At 56.6% G+C, this 24988-nt stretch overlaps 2 long non-coding RNA genes across 2 annotated transcripts; both read right to left on the reverse strand.

Annotated features, from left to right (window-relative positions):
* Positions 1–3513: 3513 nt before the first annotated feature.
* Positions 3514–6889, reverse strand: LOC308636630. The gene is made up of 3 exons (XR_014019457.1): positions 6717–6889; positions 5702–5861; positions 3514–4901 (listed from the first exon to the last, which is right to left on the reverse strand). It is a non-coding gene; the product is annotated as an uncharacterized lncRNA (long non-coding RNA).
* Positions 6890–12797: 5908 nt separating this feature from the next.
* LOC308635788 lies at positions 12798–22178 on the reverse strand. The gene is made up of 3 exons (XR_014019267.1): positions 21993–22178; positions 14007–14190; positions 12798–13642 (listed from the first exon to the last, which is right to left on the reverse strand). It is a non-coding gene; the product is annotated as an uncharacterized lncRNA (long non-coding RNA).
* Positions 22179–24988: the final 2810 nt, after the last annotated feature.

The raw sequence follows: 24988 nt of genomic DNA on the forward strand, positions 1-24988 counted from the left end.
ATGGCACCACGTCAGCTGGTCCCTGCTGGCAGCCTGGCTCCCCGCGTAGGGCTCCGGGACCTGGAGTCGTGGTTCTGGAAGGAGGGGCTGCCGCAGCACGGCCCACCTCTGCAGCACCCTGCACACAATGCGCATGCGCACACACGCACACACACACACACACACACACACACACACACACACACACACACGCCAGCAGAAGGGGGGCAGCCGCCCTGTCGGGGGCACGTTGGCCAGGAGCCTTCACAGGAGCAGCAAGCCATGTCCCAGACAGGGTGTAAGTCTGGGAGGGGGCCAGGGGTGAAAGGATCCCATAGAGGGCTGCAGCGGGCAGCCAGCAGCAGGCACAAGCCCACCCCGGGGACCCAGGAAGCTCAGCAGCCCGGCCCCAGTTGCCCTGAACGGCCTCAAGGAGGCCTCCAGCCGCTCCAGGCCAGCAGCACCCATTCCTGGGGTCTGTCTTCTCGCAGCTGTTTGCAGTTCCTCCAGGAGGCAGAGCGTTCCGACTCCTAGACTCCCTCGCCAGCCTGCAGCCCTAAGGGTAAAGAAGAGTGCCCCTGGGTCTCCACCACCAAGAGGTTCAGGGACAGTCAGCACTGCCCCCACAGCCACGTGGAGCCCGGAGCAGAAGCATGGCCCTGGTGGCTCACGCCCACAAATCCACAGTCCCCACTGCCTGACCGTGGGGCTCTGGTGCTGAGTGTCAGGACTGGTCTCTGGGGGCTCCACCCGGGCTGTGTGCACACATCAGGGAGCCCCGCCTGCACCACGGAGGCTGGGCCACTCCCTTAAATGCTAATAGTGGGTAAGTTTCATTTCCAAATGGTGGCCCATGCAGGCGCCGGAATATTATCCAGAAATAAAAAGAAATGAGCCAGGCTGGGGCTGTGCCTCAGTGGCAGGAAGCTTGCCTGCCATGTGTGAGCACTGGGTTCGATTCTCAGCACCACACAGAAATAAATAAAAATAAAGGTCCTCAACAACTAGGAAAAAAAAGCAAGAAATGAGCCAACAAGACATGTAAAGACAAAGAGGAAATACATATTGCTCAGGACATTCTGGAAAAGTCAAAGCTGGGGGCAGTAAGAAGTTCAGTGACTGCCTGGGGTTTTCAGGGCAGAGGGTGTTTGGGGCAGGGAAATTTTCCTGTATGATGCTGGAAAATAACTTCATACATTCGTCACAATCTACAGAGTGTGCACCAGAGAATGAATGCTAATGTCAACTACAGACTCTACTAAAAATGTATGAAAATTAGCCGGGTGCAGTGGAGCACGCCTGTAATCCCAGCGGCTCGGGAGGCTGAGGCAGGAGGATCACAAGTTTGAGGTCAGCCTCAGCAATGTAGTGAGACCATGTCTCAAAATAAAAAGTGAAAAGACCAAACAAAAGTCACACGCAGCACACATTTCAGTGTGCCTTTGTTTTTTCTTATTTTCTTCATTCGGATGTCAGCTACCTGTCTAGCTGATTCCTAGAGATAGAAACCTCTCACCTTCAAAGGGACTCTCACATGCAAACCATCCAGAGCCGACCCCAACACCTCTGTTATCAGGCTCACACTGGACCACGGTCCACAGGCCCCCCCCCATCACCCCAGGGCCATGAACAGACCTCCAGAAGCCCGCCACCCACAAAGCCCACTAAAACTACTCAGGCTGGCCAGCCCTAGGCTTCTCACCCGGCCTCTGCTGTTTCTCTCTTCCCATGGAAACAGTTAAGACCCCCACCGGGCCGCCCCTGCTCTCGCCCCCTCTGCCTGCCCTCCCTGCATGGGCCTGTGTGGTAGGGCTGGGCCCCCACCTGAGCTGAGTGGCCAACTGTCTCATCAGTGGCATCCCCCTCCGTCTGTTGGCCTCCTCACCTGCATAAGAATCAGACGTGCGTTGTAAGAGGGCCAACCTAGGGCCCAGCACAGGGCGCGGCACTGGGCAGCTTGTCCACCGCGGGTTGTTTTCAGGGCCATAGCAAGAGAAGCAAAGAGAAGTAGGTTCACCACAGACTCAGCCAGATCCGTGCCCTCTGCCTTCCTAGACCACAGGACGGGGGACGAGCCCCTCTCCTTTGTTCCCAGGTGAGTAAACTGAGGCCCAGACAGGGGACACTTTGCCCAAGGCCTGGGGCCAGTGAGTGGAAGCCACAGAAGCCAGCATAGGAGCGCCGTGTGTCCCAGGCCCCACCTCCCAGCTGGGCAGAGGAGGTGCAGCCACCCACAGCCACCCATTCTCACCCGAGCTCCCGAGGCCCAGCCCAGGCCAGGCAGGTCACCTTCCTGCCTGCTCCTCAGGGCTGGGGCTCTCCTTATGGGGTCCTCTAAGCGGGTGAAGAGGCGGTGAAGTTACCAAGAAGTGCTCAGACCGGCAGTGGGAGAAATAAATAAATAACCGCTTAAGTAAACAGCAAGATTGGCAGGAACCATTTTTCGAAAGAAAAGCGCTGGGGGAAGGCTGTCGAGCGGCGGAAGGAGTAATAAATTCCATGTCACTCTGAAGACGGCGGCTCTCCAAGGCCCTCTGAGCCAATAACCGTGATAAGCTCCCAGGGCCCGGGAGGGACACCCACTCATCTTGCTGCCTCCACAGGTCACATCAAGATAGATGGTGCTGGGCCTGGACCTGGTGGCTTCTCTGCTCCCCAGGGGCACATGTCCCAGGTCCCCAGCTGAGCCCTGTTACCTGTACCCACTTAACTCGGCCCCAACTGGCAGGCGTCTGGGCGGTTGCTGGGGCCCTGCTCCCAGCATGGTGACACCCAGAGGAATGAGCTTCACCCAGTGTCCTGGGCGGAAGGAGAAAGCGGCCCATGAAAGGGACTCCCCTGCCACGTCCCCTCCCGGCAGCTTGGTGGTGTGCCCTTGCCCCACCCCCACTCTTCCAACTTAGGGTGAAGGGTGATGTCTCCCCGAGATCCAGGGGGCCCTGTCTACCCTGCAGAGGCCCCGGAATCTGGAAAGCTCCGCGGAACAAGCGCAAGGTGGCAACTCAAATGCGAATTCCCGGGCCCAGCCTGGGGCAGGAGGCTGGAGGGCAGGTCCCAACACCACAGGATAAGCCATCCCAACTCTCTCATCCCCACCCTGAGGCTGACCTGCTGCGTGAACCCCTCTGCCCCCCTCAGCACAGGTCTGCGCCCTGTAACGTAGGGGGTTCTAGTTCTGGGCCAGCCCTGCCGGGCGAGGGTCCGGGGAAAGCACACTCGCAGGCCGCCAGCCCTGAGCGAATGCAGGATCGGACGCGGCTTCTCACGCACAACCATGCCCATGTGGGCCTAGGGCCGGCCCTGCCCAGCAAGTGCTGGCAGCCCTGACCATGTGCTGGCAGCGGGGCTCCCAGCCTCCCCCACCACCTGCAGGCTGAGCCCTCCCGTGTCTCCCCACTTCTGAGCCCCCTGCTGCAGCTGAGGGGGTCAAGATGATCCTGGCCGACCTCTGCTGAATGTGCCGCACACACCAGCACCTTGCATTCCCCCAGTAACCCCGAGCTTCGGAGGAGAAAACTGAGGTTCAGAGAAGATGAGAAATAGGCCACAGTCAGGGTGAGCAAGTGGCAGGGCTGGGTGTCACCCTCATGCGTGCCACTGTGCCAACTCTTAGGCCTTTGCTCTCCACCTTTGTGATTTCCGTCAGAGCCACATCCCGCTCGGACAGTGACGTATGTGTGACACTGTTTGAGGTGTATCAGGGACAGTCGTTGATTCAGTGATCGTGTACCCAGGACCTGACGTCATGCAGGCCCCAGTGGAGGGCCTGGAGACTCAGAGTAAACCAGACAGAGACGCCTGCCCGCAGAGGCCAGCCCTCTGGACAGTGTCGCCTGTTTTCTAAGTAGGTTTGCATCTGCCCGTTTCCTGAGTAGCATGAATTCTTTTGTCTTTTTCCCCCTCTCTTCCTTTTTGGTACTGGGGATTGAACCCCTGAGCCACATCAAAAGCCTTTTTTTTTTAAATTGTTTTGTTTTAGACAGGATCTCACTCAATGGCTGGGGCTGTTCTCAAACTTTCGATGCCTCCGCCTCCTGAATTGCTGGGATCACCAGCACGCACCACCACGTCTGGCTACAGTAACACTTATTTAAAAAAAAATATTGTGCTGCTCCTACAGATGAAAATCCAGCATGGACTTCGTGGGGCTGTTAGAAATCAAGAGTTCTGCAAACTTCTTCTGAGCGCTCTCTCCAATGAAGGTCTGAATCCTGACGAGCTCTCGCTTGATTAGAACAGGAGAGATCCATTCTCCAAAAATGTGCGCATAGGATCACCATATGACCCAGAAATTCCACTTCTAAGTATGTAGCCCATAGAATTGAAATAGACGTTCAGACACATTCTTGCACACTGACATTCATGGGGGCACAATCCTTAATTGCCAAAAGATAGTAACAACCCAAATGTCCATCAGGGGATAGACAGATGAACAGACGTGGTTTCCATGGAATATAATTCAGCCATGAAAAGGTGAGAGGCACGAATCATGCTGTGGCATGGATGAACCCAAGGCATGTGGTGACAGAGACCTGGCAGCCAGGTCACACATACAATTCCTGTGACATGTACTCTATGAAATGTCCAGAGTAGGAAAATCCAGAGATTAAGATGAGCTTTGGACCACCAGGCCCTGGAGGATGGGGTGTCTCAGCCCCAGCGAGCAGTGACAGCCGTACAATGCTGTGGTTACAGCTGCAGAAGAGTACACCTGAAAACGGTTCGTGGAGGATTTTATGTTGAGAGAATTTTATCTCAATTTCTTCTTTGAAGGGAGATTTCCAATATCAGAAAGATACCTTGGCCAAACGAGATCTTCTCCTTAATGGAATAAAAAGGAATGGAGAAAACTGCATTTTTCCTTCTGATTCCCAGACACTTTTGCCTGCAGGCTTTTCTTGGGCCCTTGAAATGACCTTGGGCTGTGGAAGAGAAGGGAGTGGCGTTGCTAAGAGTCTGCTGCCGCTGTGCTAGCAGAGTACCCACATTGTGCTGCTTTCCCGTGGTTCAGGGGGCTGGGGGGCAGGATGGAGGTGTCAACGGGGCTGATTTCTCAGGGGCCTCTCCCTCGGCCAGCAGAGCCGCCTCCCTGTCTGTCCTCAGTGGCCTTTCCTCTGGAGCATTCCCAGTGGCTCTCTGAGGGCCTAGATTTCTCGTGTAAGGACACCCTCAAAGTGGATTAGGGTCCACCCTGGTAGCCTTGTTTTAACCTGATCACGGACCCCAAGGTCCTGCCTCCAAACAGTTAGGTTCTGATTAGGACTTCAGCATAGGAATTTGGTGGCAGGGGACACAAGCCAGCATATAAGTGACCAGTCAGTTCGCTGAAGAGGAAAAGCAGAGGTGGCCACTCAGGTCACAGAGCTGGTGGGAGCAGAGTGGGAGAGAGCTCTGATGGCCCATCTCTCCCTGTCTGCCTGCTGTGTCCAGTGAAGTGATGACCACAGGACCCACAGTGGCCTTTCGGTGTCCCTGGAGAGGCCCTCGTGGGAGCAACCAGCCCCATGGCACACAAGGTCTCGCGCAACCATCGAGACCACGTGGGTCCCAGCTCCCTGGCCACTGCCATCTCCCCCTTGTCCTCTGCTCCCTCCCACAACCTCCAAGACATCAGCAAGGCTCTGCTCTGGCCTCTGGGGGAGGGTGTGTGATTAACTAATGAAACCCAACGCACCCTGTGTCCACGCCTGGGGAGGAGCAGTTTGTTTTCCTGAGCTTGTACCTGGAGAGCAGTGGGATCCAGAGCTGGCTTTGTTTGATATGCATCTTCCTCCTCCAGGCATCGAAGAGATTAATTTTTGTAGAGTAAACAGACTTCAAAATAGGATGTCGCTCTGAAAGGCTGCGTCTGATTTGGCAGTTCCTGCTCGGCTGTCATCCTCCTGTGTGGATGAGAGATCGGAGATAGCAGGGGGAGGAGGGGCACGGATGCTCCCGGAAGTGGCACGCTGGCACGCTGGCTGCCTGTGTTCCTGCAACAGGAGCAGAGACCAGGACCAAGCGGGCCTGAGCCCGGCACACAGCCTGAGACTTCTCCCTGATGCTCCCCACAGCGGTGACTGCAGGGGGGCCTTGTCCCCAGGGACATGCCCAGGAGCCCTGGCTCCACGTCAGACGTGTCCAAGGACATGCCGGCTGCATCCCGGGATGTTTCAGAGGGCATCCCCTGGAAAGGTGGGTGGCTCCTTCTCCAGGGGCCTCTCCCAGCCCTGCTCTCCAGCCACAGGCAGCTCCGCTGACCTTCAGTCTTGAACATATTACCCCAAACACCCGCCCAGGTCCTCCCAGCCAACTCTTCCTCCTCAGGGCCCAACTTCCAGGAGGATGGGGGCAGTCTTGCCCCCCTGTGTATCCCCAGCTCCAAGCACAGTCAATAAAAGCCAGATGAGTGAATCTATGAAAAATTCGCCTGCTTAGAGTTTGGCCAGTCCAAGGCCCAATTCAAAGAACATCAGCAGAGACCCCAGAATCTCACTGGCTGCTGGCCAGGTAGCCCTCCCCCGCCACACTGAAGGGCATCACTTCAGGTACCTGGCTGTCGCTTTGATCATGTACCTGGTGGATCCGGGAAAGGACTACAGATGTTCTCAGAAGAGGGACAGAGACCCTGCCCCGCTGCCACCCCCTCTGTCCTTGGATGTAAACACCACTTGGAGGCTCATGGCCTCCGGTGCATGGATGGCCCCATGTCCTGGGATTTCCCAGAGCATAGAGGACCCTCTGGAAAGGGGACTCACCTTTCTCTGTATCACTATTCAAATGTTCTTTAAGAGACTAGAGGGAGGGGCTGGTCACAGCCCTTAAGAAGCAGGTTAGGGGGGCTGGGGATGTGGCTCAAGCGGTAGCGCGCTCGCCTGGCATGCGTGCGGCCCTGGGTTCGATCCTCAGCACCACATACAAACAAAGTTGTTGTGTCCCCGAGAACTAAAAAAAAAAAAAAAAAAGCAGGTTAGGGCAAACAGCTCTGAGGGAATTGGTCTCAGTAAGCCAATGTCGGGACCTGGGCACTGCGGCCCTCAAGGCCAAGGGCAGCTTTGCTCTGGAGCATGGTGGCCAACACACACCCACAGGAATAGACTTGAGGCCTCATTTGTAGACACCAGAAATTTTAAAAACACAACTTCTGTACAGAGACCCATCAGCTGACTGCTGCCCTCCCCAGGGCAGAGAGGAGTCTGACCTGTGGCCTACGTTGGCTTCATGCCCTAGGACAATACTCAGAGTGGACAGAATGACCAGCAGTGCCTCAGTGGGTCTCCGTCCATCGGTCAAGGCCTGCGAGGGACCCTGTACTTCCTGTCCCTTCCTGTGATTTCTCTGCCCTTTGCCTCCCCCTGAAGAGTGCAGGCTCCTGAAGGTGGGGGTCACATGCTCCTTGTGCCACTTGTCCCTCACACTTAGCTCGGTGCCAGGCACAGGTGGGTGAGGCTCAGCCTGGCTGAATACATGATGGTGCTCTCCTCCACTGGAGGGTGGTGCAGCTCCAGGGGACTGGGCCAGCAAGCCCGTCTCCACTGCGGCCCTGGATCAGCCCTGGCCCTGGGGACAAGCCAAGGCTGGGGCCTGCACTGTAGGCCAGACAAGTTCAGGAAGTCCTGGGAAATGTGTTGGGCCACAGGTAGCAACCTCGCGTCCCCAGGCCTGCTTATCAAGCTCCAGCCGAAGGGCGAGGAGGGAGCGGGTGCAGCTGCTCCTACTAAAATCCCCCAAGTTGGAACTTGAAGCTTATACATGCGTAGGGGCCTTAAGGAAGAGAACCGTAAAAAAAAAAAAGAGAGAGGGAGCCTTAATAGTCTCATTTTTACAAATTTTTATAACACAACAGGTACAGGGCACATGGCGCACACCTGAAATCCCAGCAACCTGAGAGGCTGAGGAAGGATGGAGGCCAGCCTCGCAACTTAGGGAGACTCTGTCTCAAAATAAAGCACAAAAAGGGCTGGAGTGTGGCTCCGTGGTAAAGCACCCCGGGGTCCAGCACCATAAAAAGAAACAAAACCACACACCAGGTGAGCCCCTCCTGGATGCCTCCAGGCAGAGAGGGCCTTCAGCCCCAGTTCCTTTAGGGTCGCAGGAGGCCTACCCTTGGTCCTGCAGAGAGAGGCCTTCTCTCTGCTCTGTGCCTGCTTAAAATTTCCCACAACTACACGTTTATTTTTTTAAAATTACCAGCATCGTATTTCTATAAACCTTATTTTCAATTGTTCCTATTTTTGTTTATATTCTGTAAATATGCTTTACTTAAATAAAGCAGTCAGGCAAACATGCAACAGAAATGGCTTTACAGTAGAAATGACTGACTGTGTGCAACTGTTTGCTACCCTGAGTAGGGTCTGGCCAGGCGGCCAGGTTATCTGACCCATGGCTCTGCTCAAGAGCAGGCACAGTGCCCAGAGAATCGCCATCCCCACAGAGGGCAGGAGCCCACAGATCGAGAGCCATCCCCCACCAGCTCTCCTTCCCCCCCAGGCCTCAGCAGCGAAGCCGCATCCTCTTACATAATGAGGGGTTGAGACATGCTTCTCGGGGACCCAGCTCAGCCCCACTGGCTGAGGACCTCCCTGTTCTTGCAGCATGCAGGGACCATGTGCAATCAGACAGACCTGGCAGAGCCCCAGTGCCTCCTCTCTGTGACCTTGGGCAGGTTCCTAACTGCCCTGAGCCTGTCTCCTCTTGGAGAAGTAGAACCTCCCCCAGGACCTACTGGATAATCAATGAGAAAATACCTCCCTCGGAGCTGGCCTTCAGCAACTGGCGGTCTTCTCCTCCCTGCGCTTTCCTCTGCGGGGCTCCTGGTAAAGCAGAGCTGCTGGGGGCTGGGGTGGAACCCCATTGCCCCTTGCAGGGCACACTGGAGACCTGGGGCACCGCACACCCCCCGGGACTCGTCAGCAGGAGGGAGCTCAGACTGCACGAGCAGCATGCTGGCTGGCTTGGGCCTGGCCACCCTGACCACAGGCTCCCGCTGATTCTGCCAGAAAGACCAGCCTGTGGTTAGGAAAAGCAGCCTCTATGGTTTCCAGCGGGAGAAGCTGTCGGCCTTCCAGAGGCCTCTGCAGGCGAAGCAGGGATGCTCCCCAGCTGTTTAACCAGCCTCTCCGGGCTTCCACCACAGACATGCCTTCCTTCTGGTTGGTTTTTTCTGAATGTCCCGCTAGAGCTTGGTCATCATCCAGGAACACCTCGGGGGCTGGGCTTGGGTGGGAAGTCTGGGGGACAAAGGTGGGGACCTGCAAGGAGAGATGAGTTGTGGGGAAGGACCATAAATTCTTCTCTGGGTGAGCAGAGTAAGAGGCTTTTTTTTTTTTTTTTTTTTTTGGTACTGGGGATTAAACTAGCCACATCCCCAGCCCTTTTTTATGTTTATTTTGAGACAGGGTCTCACTAACTAAGTTGCTGAGGTTGGCTTTGAACTTTCGATCCTCCTGCCTCAGCCTCCGGAGCCTCTGGGATCACAGGCGTGCGCCACCAGGCCCAGCTTGGAATTCTTGAGTCTGCAGCAATGTCTGGGGGAGAGTTGGAGGCCCAGGGCCACTCTCAGGGTGGGCCACAGGGCAGGCTCGGGCTCTCGGCAGAGGTGAGGCACCAGTGACACCACACTGGGTACATCTTTTAGGAGACCTCTGGGTGAAACAAAGAAAAAGGTCATCAGCAAAGGCTGGAAGGAAAAGAAGGGGAGGAAAAACAGGAGAGGAGGCTATGGGCTGTCAGGCCAGGGGGAGGGGCTCAGCGAGGGGGGAGGGGCTCAGCGAGGGGCGGGGCAGCCCAGCCCAGCCTCACAGTCATCTGTTTAAATGAGGTTGGTCCACTGGAGTTGGAACCAAAGGAGTCCTCCTCACACAGCCAGCTGCACAGCAGGGGCCCTGTGGTGCCCCATGGGTCCAGGCTGAAGAAGACAGGCAGCTTCCACTTCTTCTTTCTTGGGGCCCTTCCACCTCTTTGGGGCCCTTCTACTCGGACCAAGACGCCATGCCATGAGCTTCCAGCCTGGGAGGTGCAACGCTCCCCCTCCCACCCCAGCCACCGAAGTCTGCAGCCCTGGCTGAGCAGCCGGCCCAGCGTCCAATGCCTGCACGTCTGGGATTCTGACCTTGCCACGTGTATACAAGATGGCAGCCCCAGCCAGAAGACCCAGGCAGCTGAGCCCAGGCAACCTAGAATCACAAGACAATAAAATGGTCGTTTTTAAACTAAAAAAAAAAACAATAAAAAAACAAAAAACGTGTTGTCAGAGACTTTGCCATGGCTCGGTGGGTGTCTTAGTCCATTCTGTGTAGCTGTAACAAAATACTCAAGGCTGGCACATGATTAAGAAAAGAGGTTCATTTGGCTCACAGTCTTGGAAGTCCAAGAGCAGGGCATCAACATGGATCGGATTTTCAGCAGAAAGCATCTCGGGGCTGGAGATCACATAGTAAGAGGAGGAGCAAGATGACAGTCAAGAAAGTCGAACTCACTTTATAACAAATCTAGGTAACCAATCCCGTCCCAGGAGATCTAACTCCCTCACAAAACTTGGGCCTTAATCCCTCCCTAGGGTGGTGTCCACAGTGACCTAATCACCTCTTCAAGGTCCTCTCAACATCTTGGGGACCAAGTCTCCAGCACAGGAACCTTTCAGGGCAAGCCATGTCCAAAGCATAGCACCACAGCAGTGGGATGGAGCCCAACCCAGAGGGACAAGATGGCAACAGGTGTGTGTGTGTGTGTGTGTGTGTGTGTGTGTGTGTGTGTAGGGCTCAGAAGCTGTTTGTTGAGCAGGAACTTGCCCTGGAAGGAAGAGAAGCTCAGACTACATTCTGTTCGACTATGTAAGAAGTCGCTTCTTGGCCAGGAGCCAGGGGGTGAGTCAGCCAGGAAAGGCCCACCCACAGCCTTCACAGTTGGATCAACCCGAGCTGTGGGCCGGGGCCACCGAGCAGCCTGGCAGAGCCTTGGACAGCGAGCAGCAGGCGTGGGCCCCTGTCTCAGGGCTGCCACCCCAAATCCGGAGTCTCTGCTTCTCCCCTCTCACGTGGGCCTGAAGGATACCTAACCCGATGGTTCTCCAGGGCCGTTGCTGGAAAGAAAGCAAATGCAGGCTGTAAAAACAACTCGGGGAAGCTGACTACGGAACTCCTATCATTACCACTCAAAGGAAGGAGGAGATGGAGGCACAACTGCCCCCGGCAACTCTCCAGGTCAAACATCCCTACCTTTCAGATTCTCCAACGAGGTGCTCAACTGGCAGTCTATGAAAGTCTTCTGAAGTCAGAAAATCTCCGGAATCTGAAACACTCCCAGTGCCAAGCATCTGGGTGAGGGATACTGGACCTGCACGATGTGTTCATATATTAAAAAAAAAAAAAAAAAAGCTTGGGGGCCTAGTGGCCTTCTACGAAGCCCCTGCCTCTTCTAGGCCCCACCACCTCTTCATACCAGTACCTTGGGGACCAAGTCTCAGCGTGTGAATCTCCGAGGAAGCCATATGCCAACCGTGGAGCCCTACCCTGAGGGCTGGGAGGTGTGGTGGGTGGAGTCTGCCCACTGTGCTGCCATCTCGGCAGCAGCCTCAGCAAACTCCAGCCGGGTTCAGTCTGCGCATCGCCCAGAGGGGCTGCCCAGCTTGGCCCCTTTGTGGGGCCAAAACACAAGCCAAAAAAGGGGCCACTTTCACAGACCTTGCCAGAGTTGTCGCACCCCCTCTGATGGCCACGATCCCATGTTCTGCCTCCAACATCTGGAATGGAGGAAGGAACACCCAGGAGGGAGCCTGGAAACGCCAGAAAGTGAAAGAAGAAAAAGAAAGGAAGAGAAGTCTTCAGCACCTGGCTGTCCTGAGCTCTGTTCCGCTGCTGCTTCCTGCCTGGGGCTCTGAGCAACCCAGGAGAGAGGACCAGAGAGGGGTGAGATGCCCAAAGCAGGAAATAAACAAAAGTCACAGGCACATTAGAGAGGGGCAAGGGCCCAGCGATGAGGGCCCGCCGCTGAGGGGAGGACGGCTGAGGGGCCTTCCGGTGGTTTCCATGGTTTCCAGCCTTCACGATTCTCGCCCAAACAGTTCTCCTTCCACTCACCTTGTGTCACCAAGCGGAGGAGAAATGAAAAGTGTGACAGATACGCTGATCTGGAGAGAGAGACAGAGAGGGAGAGGGAGAGGGCAGGGAGAGGGAGGGAGGAGACAGGGCCTCCCTCTAGGACCAGGGACCAGGTCCTGTCTGGGGCTCTGAGGGCACTCTGCGGGCACTTGGGATGGCCCTGACCAAATTCTAATTTAGAAAAACCCATAGATCAAATGTGTCCCAGGTTTAGAGGTGCAGATGGCCGGGCTGCTGCCAGGGAGGGTCGGGTCTTGCACCGGGATCACTTATGAGTGCAGAGCCCCAAGCCCGAGAGAGCAGGGTCTGCAGGCCCCTATGGTCCAGCTCAGACCCCTCGAGAAGGTCCAGCCTTTGTCCTCAGACTTGGATCTGAGCCTCATGGCCGAAGCCTCTCATGCCCATGTCCTTATCTCTTTTTTTTCAATTTTATTTATTTATTTATTTATTTTGCATTACAATTCTTAATACACCATTATACCATAATTTATCATATCTCTGACTATATATAAGGTATGTTGACACCAAATTCACATCTTCATACATGTATTTTGTATAGTGATGAGGGTCTCCTTCCACCATCATGCTATTCCCCTTCTCCCTCCCTTGCCCTCCCACCCCTATTCCCTATCTAGAGGTAATCTTCCTCCCTTGCTCTCCCTCCCAACCCCATTTTGAGTCACCCCCTTATATCAGAGAAGACATTAGGCATTTGTTTTTGGGGGGATTGGCTAACTTCACTTGGCATAATCTGCTCTAATGCCATCCATTTCCCTGCAAATGCCATGATCTTATTCTTTTTATTGCTGAGTAATATTCCATTGTGTATAAATGCCACATTTTTAATCCATTCATCCACTGAAGGACATCTAGGTTGGCTCCACAGTTTAGCTATTGTGAATTGTGCTGCTATAAACATTGATGTGGCTGTGTCCCTGTAGTATGCTGTTTTTAGGTCCTTTAGGTATAGTCCGAGAAGAGGAAGAGCTGGGTCAAATGGTGGTAACTTTCCCAGTTTTCCAACCCATGTCCTTATCTCTAAAGCCATGGACAGGGCTGCTGTGAACACCGACACTCTGTGTTGACAGCCCGGCTCATGCCTGGAACAGAAGGAGCAGTCAGTGGTTGCTTCTCAAAAACCGCAGTTTCACTGAGGCACAACTGACGTGCCATACACCCACCAGCTTTAGGGGTCTATTTGAGGGATTTTGACACCTGGATGTGGCTGTGAAACTACATCCACACTCCCTCATTTTCATGTGCCCCCAAACTCCCTCCTGCCCCCTTGCTGTCAGCGTCCCCACCCCAGCCCTTCCTGGCCTGGGCGAGTTCTAGAGAGTTCCAGAATGCCTGGTAAGGGGCGCCTCCTGTCGGCTCCTTCCCCATCTCACCCACCGACAGCCCATTTCCTTTCTCCCTGGATCTCCGTCACAGGAGTCACGGTGACTTTCCAGGGGGTCGCTCCGCTGGCCGGGCCTCCAGTCCACCCTTCGCACACCTGCCGTTTCTCCCCACCATCCCAGAGGCACCATCCCATCGAATCTTCTTGGCAAGTTCCTGAATTTCCTCAGCCGGACCCAGCAGGGCTGTTGAGGGAAGAGAGCGAGGAGGGGGGGCAAGAAGAAGGGAGGCGGGCCCCCAACCCAGCTCACTCCCAGCTCCTGTGACACAGGCGCTGCTTCTGTCACTGCATGCCCAATGTCACTGGCTCACCACCTTCTTCTGGCATGACTTAGCTGCCCCCTGGCTGATCTTTCACCGAGTCTGTTTGTCTTGGCCTTAGCACCCCATGGAGGAGGTGTGGCGCCCCCTCCCCCGGGAGACTGCAGCCACCCTCCATCTGTTGATTTTTTTTTCATTCAACAAGAAATTATTGAGTACCAACAGGTGCCAGGCACAGGCCAGAGGCCAGGTAGGGGCAGAGGGGCAGCCCAGGTGCCTGTCGCTCACCTCCCCTCCTGCCCTGACTCAGCCCCCAGGAGGGGGTGACGGGAAAGCCCCCTCCGCGTCCTCCCCTTCTTCTCTACTCCGCTCGGCTCGGTGGCAGCAGCAGGCGCTGGGGGATCCCAGGCGTCCCCTCGCCCTCTCTTCTCTCTTTCTCTCTCTCTCTTTTCATCTTCTCTTTCAAAATGCTCTGAATAGTGGGAAAGTTGGCATGAAAGGAGAGAAAATGAGGCTCACAAGGAACGGGTCTGCCGGGCAGCAATTTGTTCACGTGAGGTTCTTCTTCCCGGGAACCTCAGTGCTGAAGGGTCCCCAGGGCCTCGTGCCACCCGCGGGCAGCAGGGCTTGGGAGCAGCTGGGAGATGAGCCTCCTGCTTCCCTCCTGAACACAGAGGGGGGAGATGGTGGGGGTCTGACCTCACCGCAGCAGTGAGGTCAGGGCCGTAGGAGGCCAGGTAGGTGCCAGGCCTCTGCTGGCCTCTGTTGGAGCCATGCTAGAGACAGGGACAATGGATTGTCTCCCCTGCCTTGAAGGCGAGAGCTTGAGGTCCCAGGTGGAGGGGAAGAGGCCTGGACTCGGGTGTGGCGTCCCAGTAGGGTAGGTTCCAGGCCTGGTCACCCCAGGAACTCAGGCCAGCACTGACTCATCCCGCCCACCTGGACACAGGCTCTACAGAAGAGCCAGTCAGATACCAGCTAAGGACTCCCCAGCACCCCAGCTAGGCTTGGTGCTTCAAGAAAGCTCTAACAGGCCTCCATCCATGCCCCTCCTCTATCCATCCTGAACTGACCTTCCTGGCCACCTCTCTCTACCCACAGGACCATATCTGAGAAGGATCGAGCTGGAGAAGACCCACCCAGGCCCCTTGCCAGGAGAGAAATGGTTCCTTGGCTGCCCACCGCCAAGGCAAAGTGTCCAGGTCAAGTGCCCTGGAGGAGAGGGGGCTACTGGCAGTTGTGTCCCTGGGAGACAGAGGGGTTCAATGTCTGCAAGCGTGGAGTCTCCATGAGCGGCTGGGTGACCAGTGGTTAGACTGCGGTCCTGGAGCCTGCCTGCCTGAATTCAGATCAGATCAGACCTGCTTGCTGCTTCTGAGCTGTGTGGCCAGGGCTGCACCTGACATGGCCGGGGTAGTGGTAGACTGTCTCTGAATCACTGCGTCAGATTCCACCAGGAACACGCCTGGAGCCTTGCGGGGCACACGGCAGAGACGTGTGTCCCCTGGTCAGCATTGTTACTCTGTCAGGCCGTCCCCCTGGTGCCACAACCACTCGGACTCCACTGACAGGGTGCAGTGACGGCCCAGCCAGACCCGCCCAGTGCCTGTGACCTCCTCCCTGGCCCCCTCCCTGTGGCAGAGGCCGAGCTGGGCTGACAGGCCAAAGCTGCTAGATGCGCAGGGCTGCTGCCTCCTGCGCCCACCCCACACGGCTCGACTCCAGGGGCGCCATTGCATGCCAATTTGCATGGTGCCCAGGGTCAAGGGGTAAGCCCTGGTAGAGCAGGTCAGGGCTCATCTGAGGGGCCACTGTCCCCCAAATGCTGTTTACGGGACCCAAAGAAGGGAGAGGCTGAGGCCAGAGGAAGAGCACCTGGGAGCCCATTTGGGCACCAGCAGGACATGGCTTTCCCTCCTCCTGGAGCAGGAGGCCTCGTCTGTCTTGGAGACTGAAAAGACCTGGGGAGGTGGCCTCTTGCACCCCTCCCCCCAAGCCACCACACACACACACACACACACACACACACACACACACACACGGCTCCACCGCTCTCTGGGGGCAGGAGCTTCGGGGACCCTGAGCAAGCATGTGGTCTCCCCTCAGCCTCGCCCCTCTGCTGTGTCTGCGCAGCTGCGGCCACCTCGAGCTGAGGTGTCTGGCTGTCTGCACGAAGCCTCCTGCATGGGAGAGACAGACAGCCAGAGATACAGGACACAAGGCCAGCCCCTTCCAAGGGTGGCTCCCAGGTGGAGAGGCCCAGGGAGAGGACAACCACTGGGAGACTGAGGCAGAGGCGTACGCCGTTGTGTGTGGGTGTGAACGAGCAGGCGTTGGTGTGTAAAGTCTGCTGTGGTGCAGGCATGTCAGCGTATGTGCAGATGCCCCTGTGCAGGTGTTCAGGTTGAATAGTGTGCGGTATGCAGATGTGCAGGTGTGCTGCGAAAGTGTGCATGTGTCTGCAGAGGCAGGCAGGCCAACGTGCACAGGTGTGCAAATGTGTGTGGATGCCAGCATGCTCGTGTGTGCGGGCGTACATGTGCAGGGCACCTGGGCAGAGCGGGAGGAGGAGGGAGAAGGGCAGAACACCCACCCAGCACTGGCAGGCGGGAGGCACCGGCAGGCAGGAGTGGCTCAGCAGGCGGGCAGAGCCAGGTGCCTGCGCCTCTGATCACACCCCAGGGATGGCTGCCCCTTGAAGGGTGCCATGCGGCAGGGCTCCTAATGCGAGCCAAGGGTGGCACCCTCTCAAAGTCACCACTCCTGAAGGCCGGGTTCTCGCCCAGGAACAAGGGGATTTCCTGACAGCTTCTTGGGGCGGGTGGGGGGATGACGTAAGCTGTTTTCCAATGTTCAGCTAAAGAGCCTTCCAGGTCTCTGTGTATCTAAATGCATAGACCTCTGGGGACAAGCAGAGTTGGCTCATTTCCACCTAGTGTCTCAGAACAGTCCAACTAGCACTCCCTTTGGATTTCTAGGGCACGAGAAGCAGAGCCCTGCAGGACTGGCAAGACTAGATTCCTTTTCAGACCAGATGCCACTGGGTGGCTGGTGGCACTGTCACAGCTGGGACTGGAGCCAAGTCTGCAGGGGCGAGAGACCCCACAGCACCAACCACACCACAGCCTGGACCACGCCCAGACCTAGGCTATCTGGGGTCTGCATGCTGAGCCCAAAGTGGCCTGGACCTGTCCTGGAGTGAGCAGAGAGCCCTGTGCTGGTCCCTGCAGCCATGGAGAAGCCCTCACCCAGGAAGGACTGGGAGGCAGGTCAGCTGTGCCCTGGCCGCTCCAAGGGGTCCCTGCATGGCCCCCAGGCATCCTCTCTGCATGGCCATCCTCAAGGTCAAGCAGCTCTCCTTGGGAGTCTCCAGAGACAGGCAGCTAGCCATGCCCTGGAGACCGACCACTGTACTCCAGAGCCCCCAGATTTGGTTCAGGAATTAGGGATTGCAGGGAGGAGGGATCTGTCCTGGAACCAGCCCCCATGGTCAGGGCCGGGGTCGCCCCCTCCTGTATCCAGCCACAGCCATATGAGCCTCGCTGCCTCATCTGTTGGGAGGGCAGTGAGGACCAATCTGTCCCTGTGCCCAGGGTCTAGCCCCTCCCGATCTGCACCCCAGGACAAGCTCACCCGCTCCCATGGCTTCCTCCTCAAGAGCTTCTGCCTTCAACCTCTGTCCCTCTCCCTGTCTCCCTCTGTCTCACCTACCTGGCTGCTGCATCCTTCCGGGCGCCACATAGACATCCCTCTCTCAGAGAATTTTTCTGCCCCCAATCCTGGGACAGGTGCCCCAAGTTTCCCCCTCTTCACGTCAATCCTGCTGGGCTGGCATTGCCTGCCTCCCTGGACAGAACACCGCTTGGGAGCAAGACCACTGGATGCCCTGTGCCTGGCGCATGGTAGATGCCCAGGAAATAAATGTGAAATGAACCAACTTTCCCAGCAGAGAGCAAACGCCCAACCCCCAGGGTTAGGGGCTGGTGAAGAGCCAACCAGAAGTATAGCAGTATCTTCGAAGGGCTGCTGGGGAGAAGGCCCATCCCGCAGCCACCCCATCCCCCAGCCCTGCAGCCCCTCCCCCCAGCCCCTGCCATCCGCAGCCAGCCAAGCTCACACTCCAAGACAGAGCTGGAGGCTGGCGGCTCTGCCATCATCTGATGCAGGCTCGTCAGCCGTTACCATGGAGACCAGCCAGCAGTCAGCTCCGTGCCCTCCTGCTGCAGGGGCCGGGCAGAGCAAAGGTAGAGCCAGCTGCACCCAGAAGCCACTGAGAGAGGGGAAGCATGTGTCCCTGTACCCAGACAGGTCTGTGGGGGCCAGTCCCCACCCACTCCTCCTCTTTCCTGTAGATGGGTGACCTCAGGCAAGTCACTTTACCTCCCTGAGCTTCCTGGAAGGAATGCAGATGAGGCTGCCAACCTCACAGTTGCACAGGGATGAATTGAGCCTGTTAGGGCACGAGACTGTCACCATGTCATCCCAGTGTGTTAAGCTCTGCTCTGCGCTAGTTTTCCGGGACTGTCATGAGGGTTTCTGTCCACAGCCCTTGTGTCCAATTCCCCCACCCCACCCCTAACTTAGGCGGGGCTGGAGGAAGGAAGAGAGGCTCTGTCCCAAAATAGCACAAAAAGATATTGTGTGACATCTGAAAACAAAGGACACCTACAGGGCTGCTGCTAACCAAACGTTTAAGGTGGCCTGTCTCTGAGGGTCACTACCTTGCTGCCCTGGGTGCCACCCTTCCCGCTTCCTGTAATGAGCTAATCTCTAAGGGTGGCAGCCCTACTCCTGAAGGACTTTAGGTGGCATTCCACTGGAAGAGCAGCCTTCGAGTCTCAGGGAGGTTGGGGAGGGAGGACATCCTGGCTACGGGTTGCCTTAAACAGCCACTTTTCTTGGTACCAGGGAGGACAGGTCAAGGTGCTGCAGCCAACCCCGAGCATGAGAAACCTCCGTCCAGCTCCTGGGCAGGGGGAGCTCAGCTGTGTTCCCAATGGGAGGACCTGCAACCCGTGCACTGGTCAGCTGTTGCTGCAACCATGCTGCATAACAAGCCATCCCAGAAGCCTCCGGGGCTTGGACAACAAAGCCGACTTGTTTTTCTTATTCCTGGGTCCAGGTCAGCAGGGGCCCTGCTCCAGGTGCCTTTGCAGGTGGCATGGTCACACGCAGCATCAGCAGGGCCTGAGAAGGTCTGCATCCACACCAGGGGTGGGGGTGGGGGTTGTAAAGCCACCTGGCAAAGGACACAGATGTGAAAATCTATTCCAGGGAGAGATGGAAAGAAGACTAAGAAACAAGAACCCAACTTGCCACAAACTATCAAATGGAAGAAATTAAAAAGAATATGTCCCTTGCAGGGTAGAATGTCTCTACGAACAGGTGCATTGAAGGTGTGCTGTCAACGACAAAGCACAGATAAATGCATTATCCTGTGTCCTCATGACCAAATGTCCCCTCTGCTGCGACCACATGGAGACCATGAATGCTCTCATTCTTGCAGAAGGGAGTAGGATGCTGGGCAGAGGGGCCCCTGAGCAACAAGGTAGGGGACCCACCTCTCAGAGGGATCTGGCTCATTGACATAGCTCCTGCAGCCCACTCCCGCCCTCAGCAGCTGCTCCTCAGAGAACCACCAACTGGGGGCCAACTGGGGGCCAACTGGGGGCCAACTGGGGGCCGGGAGAGGCAGAGGGAAGCTGGCACCAGCACCTCGGAATCTTCTAGAATACAGGAAAATAGGGCTGGGGTACTGTAGCTCCTCAGGTTCTGGATGTGGGTTTGGGGACTGGAGTCATGAGGATTCTGACTCTCCCACTCCCCCCGCCATCCCCACTTCCCCTACCCTAGGGCTGCTGTCGGTGTCAGATGAGAGAGTGCCGGGGACAGTGACCTGAGTCGGGGACCCCCTGTGTGAGTGTGTTGCTCTCGGGGAGAGGACATTCTTGCCAGCCCAGCGTGTTTTCAGAAGTTGGTCAATTTTCCAGTTTCCTTTTTTTCTCCTTCCAAAGCTCTGCTCACCCGAGAGGATATCGTAAACACTTGTGACGGCATCTCAATAGCCCCAGGGACATTGATCATTACTATGACTCCAAAAACAGCTGTTATTAATGTTCACCAGTGCGGGCACGACACACGTCCCTAAAACCTTTAACTGAGAATGTTCTTATTTCCCAGCACCCTCTCCCCTGTTGTCTCCTGGGGAAGGACTTGTTCTCCCAATTAGGGTGATCTGAAAGCAGGGGTCAGGAAGGGTCAGACACTCACCCTGGGTGAAGGTGCAGGAGGCCAGCTCAGGCAGCCTCTGCTCCCCACCAGGTGGCTCCCACATGGGGAAGGCACTGCTTCCCTCTTGGGCTCCATCCCTTCCCTCCCATCACTGAGATGTAAGGTTCCCACCCCCTGACCTGTGTCCTGCCCACCTGTTCCCCCAGCTCTGATGCAACGCCTTCTGCATCTCCTCCTGCCCCTCTGCACAGCAGCTATCCTGTCTCTATGACAGACACAACCCCAACCCCAAACCACCAACTGCAGACAAACTCCCTGCTGCCTTGGCTTAGTCCTCTCCAAAAGCAGAGTCTGGGACCAGGCTTGGGAGCAGGCACAAAGCTAAGAATCTCTAGTGGATCAAATTGTGTCCCCAAAAGATCATGCTCAAGATCTAACCCCTCCGACCTCAGAATGGAACCTTATTTGGGAAGAGGGTCTTTGATGATGTCATCAAGTTGAGATGAGGTCATGTGTAGTGGGGTGGGGGACCTGATCCAATGACTGGCATTGGAAAGCTGGGCACAGTGTTGCACACGTGTAATCCCAGCTGCTCGGGAGGCTGAGGCAATAGGATCTCGGGTTCAAAGCCAGCATCAGCAAAATGAGGCCCTAAGCAACTCAATGAAATTCTGTCTCTAAATAAAATATGAACATGGGGCTGGGGATGTGGCTCAGTGGTAGAGCACTTGCCTGGCATGTGTGAGGCACTGGGTTTGATTCTCAGCACCACATAAAATCAATCAATCAATAGAAGATATTGTGTCCATCTACAACTAAAAAAAAAAAATTATAAAGGGGAGGGCTGGGGATGTGGCTTGGTGGTTATGTGCCCCTCGGCTCAAAGAAGAAGAAAAGGAAGAGGAAGAGGAGGAGGAAATTTAGATACAGACACACTTAGGGAGACCAGGAAGGCCGAGTTGGAGGGACGCGGCTGAGGCTGAGGAAGGCCAAGGATTGCAGTGAGCATCAGCAGCAGGGAGAGGCAGGATCATGCTCCCCAGAGCCTCAGAAGGAAGAGCCCGACCACATCTTGCTCTTGGATTCTGACCTCTAGAATAGTAAGAGAATGAGCATCTGCGGTTTTAAGCCCCCCAGTCTATGGGGATTTGTTACTGTAGCCACAGAAACCAAACACAGCGTCCACCTCCCGAGGCTTCCGCCGTCCCCAGAAGGAAATGAGGCTATGGACACAAGCGATGAGTTTTTTCAGAAGCACTGTCAAGGGGCCAGTGTGGACCGTGGAGAAGGCACGACTTGGAGCCAGAGCCCTGCGCAGACCAGACCTCTGTCCCTCACCTGAAGGCAGATGCTCTGCGGGCTCTTCAGTGACCAAGTGGTGGTCTCGCCCTGCTCGGACTTCATTAATGCCACTCCTCACCCTCCAGGACAAGTCTGGCCGTCCCGATCAGATGGGCTAACCACGGGGAGGCATCTAGAAATGTCCCTACACAGCAGGCTTCCTGATGGGGCAGCTCGGACAGCTGATGCTCTCAGACAGCTGGTGGTGCTGCGCCAGGCGACAGAGGCCACAGCCCCGGAGCACCGCCCGCCTTGTGGCCTCATGCCCATTCTCCTGCCCCTCTTCCCCGCGAGACCCTCTCATTCCTGGTCCAGGGTCTTGTCACTCCCTCTTGACACCTGCTGCCTCTTCACTGTCACTCTGTCCTAAGAGCCCCTTCATCTACCCCACTGTTCATTCAACAAACCCACTCTGAGGCCCTGGGCTGTGCCTGACACTGTGCCACTATGGAGCCCCAAAATGACAAAGACGCTGACCTTGACAGCACAAAGTTTGCCCAGCGCCCCTCCAAGGGACACACAGGCCTCAGACTGAGGTGAGAGGCTCAAGCCCTCATCATGTCCCCAGCCCCACCTCCTTCCTGCCACCTCCCAGGGATCCCTGTGCATCTAGGTCCCTCCGACTGGGGTCCCCATGGGCCAAAGGCAAGAGGCTACCAGAGGTCCATGGTTGAGGGCATCTTGCTGGGGTCTTCATCTTACCCAGCAAGGGAAGGGGGCGAGCTGAGTCGGTCGACTGGTAAGCATCTAAAACACTCCCTGTTCCGCTGAGACTTGGAGAAGGACGTTATGGGGCAGGATGCAGAAGTCTCGTGAGATTTAAAGACAAGCCTCATAGCTCACAAACTCCAGTCCTCTTCCCCTGCGAGGCCAGACCCACGGGTACCAGCTCTTCTGCTGCAGGAACACCCCGCCAAGCAGTGTGGGCAGGTCCTGGCCCAGGCGGGGGGTGTGAGTTTGAAACAGGAAGGACCGGCTCGCTGGGAACCTCGCCTCATGCACCAGGCTGACAGAGCACAGGATGCCAAGAATCCAGAGGCTTCCAAGGAGTTCGCAGGTCAACAGAGACGTCAGTGTGAGCAAATGGCCTCTCTGATGTGAGTTCCCAGGGGGCCACTGCCACTGTGGCCCTGACAACAGGGACCTTCCCAGCCAAACCCTCACCATTCCCTCGCACCCACATTCCCTCCTCAGGGTCGTGTTCCAGGCGTGGCACTGGGTGCTGAGCATGGAAGGAGAAACACAGTGTCTGGCCCCAGGGGAGACCCGTGGGGTGGAGGGAAGGCTACCTGCAAGAAACATCTCAGAGAATGGAGATAAACTATGGGATGGACCCGAAGAGGTCGCTAAGACAGGGATGGAGGCCCGCGGAGAGATGACGGTCAAGGTGACATCTGATGGGGTCTTGGTGTATGAGTAGGAGTTCTCCAAGCAAACAAAGGGAACCTGAATGAACTGGCTAGAACATGGTGGCCAAGGATGAGAGGGTCAGTCCAGGCCAGCCCCGAGCGATGGAACAGCACTAGACACTGGGCTTTGATGTGGACAAGGTGCCTCCTGCTGCCCGCCAGCTAGAGAGGGCCCCTGCCTGTTTCCACGCCCTCCTCTGGGGGCCACAGCCAAGGGCTGTGGGTGGAGAGTCAGGGCTGGCCATCACCGCACAGCTCCCAGGGCGTCCTATTCCAGGGCTGCCCCTGGCACGGTCCAGCCCCCTGTTCTCTAGGCCCAACCATCCCGCAGGCTCCGTCTGCCTCCTGAGAGACCAGACCTGCAACCCACCGGGGGCGAAGGGAGGGCTGTCGTCTAGAAACACCCACTGGAAACAAACTTGTTCCAGATTCCCAGCACAGACTTATTCTGCTCCTAACAGCCCCTCGGTGGAGAAGGAGGAGGAGGCCAGACCTCCCAGGGAGCCGCTGGGAGTTCTGGGTCCTCTGCTCCGCTCCCTGTGGTTCCCAAGCCAGGACTCTGCACACGATGGACAAGGCCTCAGGGTGGAGAAGGTGAGTCCAACAGAAGAGATTGCCATGGGGGCCTGCCTGCCTGCAAAGCCACGTTGCTACAGTGAAGCAAAAGTCAGTCCCAGGATCCTGAGAAAAGGCACCTGGGGTCCTGAGCAAGACAGGGGTGCTCAGAATGTCTCAAAACCACGCCCCAAAGAGCAACGGGCTGTGAGCATGCCAACAGGTGGGACTCCAGCCCACAGCCTGCTGCCCCCTTCACCCTGCTGGCTCCAGCCACAGGCCAACCGAGCCACCTGCGGAACGGAGGCTCAGGGCAGGAGTCCCCAGCAGGACTCCCCGCCTGCGCTTCCTCTCCCCAGATCCCTGTGGAGTAATCTGCCAATCTGCTGTAAGGTGCTTGAGTCTGTTAATTACACTCTCCCTCCCAAACCCATTTCCCCTCTTTCCACACCCATCGCGTGCCTCTGTGGTTGAGCACCGCCCTAATGCTGGCTCTGGGTGCTGGGAATCGGGCCTGTCCGCTTGCTTATTACCGGGAAGCTTAGTTGCCAGGGATTTATTACATAAAACGCCCTGGTATTCCCTTCACTTGTTTTGACCTGCCTGACTACTTTCATTTGCAGCTTAGAGAAGGAAGCATGCCGTCCCCTGGTTTTCTACCGTGGAATGTGACAATGGCTTACAGATCCTATTTAGTCCCTGCAGGGATCACCTGTTTCCATGACAATGTGCAGGTGAGCAAGCATTTTCCGCTTCCTGCCTCCTGCTCTTTGTCAGACCTCAGGGGACAGGAGGCCAGGGACTGGTGGAGTCTTAGGGGAGGGGGGACCAGGTGGAGCCCCACCCCCTGAGCTGAGCCTCGAGGCTCTTACCTGGGCACAGAGCAGCTTGGGAACTGCAGCCAGGCAGCTGTCCTTATGGCTGGGCTAAGGCAGGTGGACGCCCCTCCCGGGGCAGCCCTGAGCTGGTGGGCGGCTGGCTAGGAGCTGAAGGAGTCTTAGGTGGTTTAAAGTAGCAGCCAGTCCCCCTGAAACCTGAGAGCAAGGCCAAGAGGAAGCGGGGAAAGTAACTGGGAATAAAACAGAGGGTCACGGGGACCAGCGGAGGGAGAGTGGGGGAGTATAGAGTGGGATAAGACAGGGAGAGCCCTTCTGTGACAGGCAGGCAGAGCTGCAGGCCTGGGTGCACATCCCTCAAGTCACTGCAGGAAGGAGCAGTAGTACTGAGCAAGTAGGGACTGTAGTACTGAGCAAGTAGGGACTGTAGTACTGAGCAAGTAGGGACTGTAGTACTGAGCAAGTAGGGTACAGCAAGGGAGATCCAGGCACAGCCCTCATCCAACATGGAGCCTCTGACCACCCAGCAGGCCAGGGACTAGGGACAGCAGGAAACCCCGGCCGAGGGCAGTGGCCAGGTTGACTCCCATTCCCATGGACCTGCTGGGGCCAGCCCAGGGCAGGAGGAAGAGAAGAGCAAGGCTGGGATGTCAGCAAGGCCTTGAGGCTGGGGACAGCTTAGGTGGCTTCTCATGGAGGTTTTGTGAAGGTCCCTTCTCAGTCACTCCCAGCTGTAGCCCCTCTAAACTCTGGGTGTGGGGTCTGTTCTAGGGGTTCCTAGGTACACTCGCCTTGGAGAACCAGAGGTGACCAGCAGGAGCCCCAGGGTCATATCCCGGTTCAAGCTCTCCCTCAGGCGCTGGGTGCCAATCTGACCTGTCCACTGGCCTGAGCCTCA

The sequence above is a fragment of the Spermophilus citellus genome, assembly GCF_964194105.1.
Source record: "Spermophilus citellus genome assembly, chromosome: 17".
NCBI classification, from domain to species: domain Eukaryota; kingdom Metazoa; phylum Chordata; class Mammalia; order Rodentia; family Sciuridae; genus Spermophilus; species Spermophilus citellus.